This window comes from Dipodomys spectabilis, unplaced genomic scaffold (assembly GCF_019054845.1).
Source record: "Dipodomys spectabilis isolate Male_0828 unplaced genomic scaffold, ASM1905484v1 ptg000319l, whole genome shotgun sequence".
Lineage (NCBI taxonomy): Eukaryota > Metazoa > Chordata > Mammalia > Rodentia > Heteromyidae > Dipodomys > Dipodomys spectabilis.
The window spans coordinates 1,768,497-1,775,297 of NW_024870996.1; the positions used below are offsets into that span (position 1 = coordinate 1,768,497).

At 40.2% G+C, this 6,801-nt stretch overlaps 1 pseudogene; it reads right to left on the reverse strand.

Moving 5' to 3' along the window:
- Positions 1–204: 204 nt before the first annotated feature.
- LOC122127988 lies at positions 205–1,134 on the reverse strand (annotated as a pseudogene).
- Positions 1,135–6,801: the final 5,667 nt, after the last annotated feature.

A 6,801-nucleotide genomic window follows, 5' to 3' on the forward strand; every position in this document is an offset into this window, starting at 1 on the left:
CACAGTCTCATTCCAGCTTCAGGAACAGATCTGTTAAGCTTCTTGTCTTCAAGCATTTATTAAAACATATGTAACTTAAGGCTTTCTCCATTCAATCCAGAATTCTTGCTCTTACAAAGTGACATAAATTTAAAACATAAATACAGCATGAATTACAACTCAAAGAGCAAAAACTGGATGGGAATATATGCTTTAGAAGAAATTTTATAGAAGTTTATAATGTTCATTCCTGATTGTAAAGGAAGGAAATCACATGGCCTTAGCCTTAGCCATGGGCTCTGTCTCCTGTTCATACTCTATTTCCACATTGGCTCATTTTCTCTGCAATGGTCCTTTCAAGCGAGCTTTGCCTTTGTGTTTCACATGGACGACCTTTTCTTCCTCCTCCTCACTGGAGGGCTCATCATCCTTGTCTTCATCACCACTGGTGTCCAGTTTATCCATATCCTCAAAATCAGTTAGGCCACTCTCATCCACCTCATCATCTTCTACAAATTCCCCTTTTCTCATATCTTCTTCCTCCTCTTCCTAATAATCAGTAGAATCATTTTCTGCCTCCTGCTGTTCCAGAGCCTTGCCAAAGGCATGAATAGGGAAGTTGTAGATGTTGCCATATGTATTTTGTTTCAGTCTCTCTAGCAATTCCTTCTCAATGGCATTGTACAGCTAAGCAGCGATTAATAATTTTTCCCTATTTTTTCCCCTTTGTTCCACCTTCTTACTCAAAGGAACAAGTTTTTTTCTGTCACTTTAGTGTAAGCTTTCTAATGTGTATTAGGTACTGAGTTATCTTGGTAAATCTCTGCTTACATTTGTGTCAAATGAAAGGAGGCCAGTAAATTAGATTTTCATCTATTTGTTCTAGTGCTTTCTCATAGATTTACTAAGCCAGACCCATTCTCAGAAAGGCCTAGGAAAAGCTGCTCATTCTCTAACCTTCATATACAAATAGCACTGTCCTTTCCCTTGTTTGATGATAGCATACTGATTATTTGCCAGGGGACAAGATGACTGATTACACAGTCCAGTCAGGCTATATTCATTTCTGCAAAAGCCTTGAGTATTGGTTCTTATTTTGAAGGAACAAAACTGCTTGTTTCCTAGTATATTCCAGATAACATCATCAGATTGCATGGCGTCCTAGTCTAAATGTCATTAGATTGCATGGCATTTTAGTCTAAACACACAGCAGGTGGCCATCTTGCTAGTTTTTCTTAATGGTGGCCAGCTCTTTATTAAGGCTTTCTTTTAAGTCTTGAATAGGTTGCCTTACACCCTCAAATTGCTTTTCAAATTTTCTTTCCACTTCTTTATTTGGGTTTCTATCTTTTCATTAGATTCTTTGCCTTCTGCCAGAGTTCCTTTTATTTGTGGAGGCCATGAAGTCATCTATTAGCTTCTGGTTCACCTCATTGCATTTTTTTTTGCTAGTCGTGAGGCTTGAACTCTGGACCTGAGCACTGTCCCTCAGCTCTTCAGTTCAAGGCTAATGCTCTACCATTGAACTACAGTTCCACTTCCAGTTTTCTGGTGGTTTATTGGAGATAAGACTTTCATGGATTTTCTTGCCCAGGCTGTCTTTGAACCATGATCCTCAGATCTCAGCCTCCTAATTAGCTAGGATTATAGGAGTGAGCCACTGGTGCCCAGCTCATCACATTTTCTTATAACCCTATGCAGGGTGTCCAACTTTTCATTCAGCAGATTTACCAGCAATGCTTTCAAACTCTCTTGAACATTATGCTCTCAGTCATTCTAGGACTGATCTGTAGCTTGTTTATATGGAGAAGGTGTTGGGGTTGGTTGATTGGCCAGTTTCTTGTCTATCTGAGGTTAGTTCTACACATTTGGAGACAAGAACCACAACAGTATGACAATAGGACAGTCTTTTAGCACCAAGGTCAACTAAGTGTCATGTATATGAATAGATCCTAGGGTTTCAGAATTATGGGTAGGTGTTTCCATATTTAGCTCCCTTTTTCTTTGCTTGGAGAGGGATGTTTTTGCTCCGGGTCTGAAATTACATATAGTTGTAATCTGGGTTTGGCTGATAAGTAGTCTGCCCCTTAGTTAACAGATTGGCTCCTTGTACTCAAAATAGTCCAATAAAACCCATTTTGTAGTCGAAATACAACCAACTTTAAGTTGGGTCAGATATAAACGATTAGGGATCAAAGGACTGGAGCAGATGGAGAAGAGAAGGGCTAGGATTGAAGAAATATGAATGTATGTTCAGAAGAGAAATTGGGTATACTGATACTAGAGGGTAAGAACAGCTTAGCAGCGGGGTATATGGAGGAGGAGGGGAATAGAGGCCTTGTTTCTGAGAGTAAGAGGTAGAAAAGAATTCAAAGAAATGTTATGTGGGGAATAGCTTAGGGATATAAGTGAAGAAAAGAAGTTATATATACAAGTATTTGGGAGAATTGCTAAGATTAGTAAAAGTTATATTCAGATATTATTGGAAAGTTTCTTAATCTAATATAACACTAGTAATTATTGTTTATAAAGATAAACGGAGGCCTTATTTTTGTATAGTAATAGACAGGGTAGCTCTGATGCAGTAGTAGTATAATATGGAGAGAAACGAGAATGGGAGAGTAGGAGGAAAAGTAAAAAAAAAATTACAAATTAGCAAAGTGGGAAGTAGAAATAAAAAATGAAATGATAATGAACAATAAAAGATTTAAGTGAAATATCAAATCTTAATCACAATATACATAAGTAACACACAGAAATAAAAAGAAACAACAAATCATCAGGAATAAAAGCAAGCAAAACAAAACAAAACAAAAAACAAACTAAAGAGTTCATTTTTCGGGTTGTTTAGGGGAGCTTCAGTCTCCACATATTGCTCAAACCCAATTGCTGATAGAATCTTATCTGCTTTGCTGTAGTCCACTGTCCTTGTGGATTGGCAGGGAACAGATGTCCTTTAGATGAGGGAAGGTGCCTGCTATCTAAAGTCCCACTCTTAGGCCTGGAGGCAAGGAGTATTGGGGTCATCAGGTTTAATGACTGCTATCAAGCTATGTTAGGCCAGGTTTTCTCAGGTAGCCACAGGAGCTGTTAGGAACAGAATTTATGTCTGTGATTTGTTCTGATGTGATCCCTCCCTCTTGGAAGGAGGCTTGAGTCTGAGGGCTTTGTGATCAGAAAATTGCCACCCCCAGGCAGTGGTCTGTAGCTTGTGGTGCGCTGAACGACAGAGCCTGTGCTTTGGTGGCTAGGATGGCGTTGATGGGTCCTCAGTTGAAGACTCTGGGTGTTGGAAAGTCTAGGTTGGGGAAGTGACTCTGCTGCAGCTGAAAGATTTTCTCTGTGGTGAGGAGTTCTGGAGCTGGGAGGACCGGCTGAAGGTTCGTTTGGGAGGCTGGTTTGGAGAGCAGGGGCCATGCTGGTCTTCATCAGATGTGGTGGGAGGTGGCAGGCAGTCTTGGCGGTGTCTGTTTGCGGCTGTGAGCTGTGTGAGTGGAGATGCCTGCAGCTGCAGTGGCTGTGAGAACCCAGGGTCTACTCCCAGTAGCAGCGGGGAGGAAGCAGATGCCAGAAGAGCACCCAGTTGGCAGGGCAGTTGGCCCCTTGGAGCTAGGGATTGGCTGCAGCTGTAGTTTCCTTCGATTCTGTACTGGGGTTGGCTGAGTCCCACAGGGATCCTGCCCACACTGCCCACACAGGCTGATGTGGGGTGCTAACTCAGTGGTACTAATTTCTGGTGATTGTAATGATGGGACAACTGAGTTTGCTCCTTCCCCGTACCCTCCCTGGGTAGGGGTGGTTGGGTTGGAGAGGAGGCTGTTTACCGACTTGGAGGTCTTCATCACATTCCCTCCTACCTTTGTACAGGTTTGGTGTTGAGCTGCTTTCTTCAGGCTTTGGGTGCTCCTCTGCTTAAAATCTGCAGAAAGTCCAATGTGGCTAGCGGTGCCAAAGGTGCAGCTGCTCCGCAGGGGTCCATTCACTCATTCTCTTTTCCCTTTTCCTTATTTGCCTTCTATGATATTCTTCTTGTGGTGGGAAAAGTCTGTAGCTATTTAGAGTTTAATTAGAATTGATCTCTTGTGGTAAAGTGTGGCTGTGCCCCTAGATCTTCTTTTGGTCAGGACGCCTAGGGGGACTACCTGTGAGAGCGCCGGCATCTTCCTTTCATGCCACTAAATGAGATTTTTTTAAAAGGGAGAAACCCAAGAATGATTGCATCAATACATTAATTGTGTTTCAGTGCAAGGAATCATCACATCTGGGTTAACTGCTAGCATTTATCACCATTAGTTGTATAGTACATGTCAGGCTATGCATGCCACCAAAATAGATTCTAAATTTTAGTACCATTCAAATGAATATAGACTTACATGGATTTTCTGGGGTACATTAAGCACTGGTCAATGAGGTAAAGGTTGGGAGCAAAGTTTTAGACAATGTTTTGAAGATTTTCTTTTTGAAATGGGAAGGAATGGAGTTAGTAGGGTAGAGTTTTCAGTTTAATCAAGATTTTCAAAACAAAATCAAAACTGTATGACCATTTAGAGATGAACATGGTTTTTCCAATTAGGATAAACTTGTTAAGATTGTGACAGCACAAGTGATTCAAGCTTAAGATAATAACTCTTCTTGAATCTTCTAAATGTGGATCATAATACAACCTAAGGCTGCACAGTAAATACATGACATTGTTTTAACCAACAATTAAGAAGCACAGGCAGAAGTGAAAATACCACACAGTGGAAGACTGCTAAGCCTGAGCATTAAAGGAATGAGGAAGTCCCCAGACTTGGTGCTCCAATGCAGTTTTCTAATTATCTATCTCTCCCCTTTATCCCTCTCAATATTTGTCTCTAACACAGACACATACATAAAAAAACACATAAATATACATACACACACACTTGATTCCAAGACTTGTTGAATTATGCAAATAAGTCTTATCGTTCTTAAAATAGTTTTGTAAACCACATAGGGGCGATTTAATGCATTCCTGAGAGAGAAACATAAAACGTAATTTCCTTAAGGAGTTCTCACTTCTCTTCAGAAGAGACTTTACAGGTGAACCAATGAAAATGATTTTGGAAATAAAACAAAATTGTTGTTGTTAGATGTTTAAGTTCTGTGAGATGATCCAAATGCAGACAGATTTGTGTTTGTATCTTTATGTGCCTGTGACTTGTGGGTGGGGCGGGGAATACTGAGGCAGGAACTCAATGCCTCTAGTTTTCAAATGGCTTTTCCCCTTCAGCTCGACCACTTAATCCTCCAGTCTCAGCTTGTACAGATTCTAGAATTTTGCTCATGTGTCCCTATGAGTGACTGGCCAATCTCTCAGCCTCCTGATTAGCTAGGATTACAGGCATGAGCCACTGGCATCCGGCTGGCAACTAACTTTTTGAAATGTTATTTGATAGAGTGACAGAGTCCTTTGCAGAATCAGTGGCAAGCATGTGGCAATATGTTTGCATGGTAGTCCCTTATTAGAAAACAGGCAGCCAGTGTCTGGTGCTCATTATTCCATAGGCAGTGTTCATGACTCCAGCACACAATATTGGGGAAAGAGAATGATATCACACACAATTAGCCACAGGGTCCAATTTGAATACGTTTTCATTGTTCATTTTTGAAGTTTGAATGAGATTCAGAAAATACTGTAATCTTCATGATAAAATATTGTAAGGAACATATCATAGTAATTTTGAGATATACCTACTTTATACATCCATATTACTGGAATTGCAAGTCCATGGGTTTGTGGCACCTTCGGTAGCTTCCCTCCCTGGTGATAAATTTCCAGAGATTTTTATCTGCCTGGGTTAGGTGTTTATTGGACATAGCCACAATGTGAGGTTTATACACCATCAACTCTGGCACATGTATTAATTTCTTAGATAGATGTTCATAAATTCCTTTCCCATACTTGACTTGAACAGTATACGTCTCATCTCCAAACCCTAAGTAGTTTTGGTTACAGGACTCATGTGATGCAAGAAGTCCTTGAGTAATTTGTTTCACCCTTGACATGTCTGTCAATCATGAATGTAGAAAGTCTGTCAGTAAGGGAAGGAAACAGCATTCATTTTGGTGTTGAAGAGATTAATTCAATTGTTGCCTTATTAACTAAGATTTTGAAACTTCAAGGTATTTCAAGCAGTCTCCATTATGTATAACTGGATTAGCATCAGAGTGGTAAGGATAGGTTCTGATTGTCTTATCCAGCAGGTGCTAGGATACAAAAGACCTCCTGTGATGTCATAGAATTCTTAAACTAGCCTAGGTTTGTCTGTATAGTTAGGTCTAGTGAAGCTGTGGTGTTCAAACTGTGAAGACAAGATGAGTACCTGAGGAGGAAAGATATTGATTGACATGGAGGAGGTACTTTCACACATGCCTGATACTTCAAAGTATGGCTCCATGGTGTCAGATACCTCCATACTGCCTTCCTTGAGTGATCACTCACTCACTGAGGAAGCTGATTTAAAGTCTAAGATTGAGGAAATTACTTTTCCTGTTTTGTCTCAGACAACTTGGGTCCAGAGGCTTCTTTCAACATTTTGTGTACCTGAACCACATAAAAACAATGATTTTGTTTCCCTGACCTTTCCCAGGAAACTTTGGAAAATAGTTGAAAGTAAAAAATTCAAGTCTATTTGGTGGAGTGAGGATGGAACTTCTGTTGTGATTAGGGAAGATCTCTTTAAAGAAGAGATTTTGGGAAGAAAGTATCCTTTCAAAATTTTTCAAACTAAAAGCATGATAAGTGTGGTTTGACAACTGAATCTGTATGAATTCAGTAAAATTCAGACCAATTTCTGT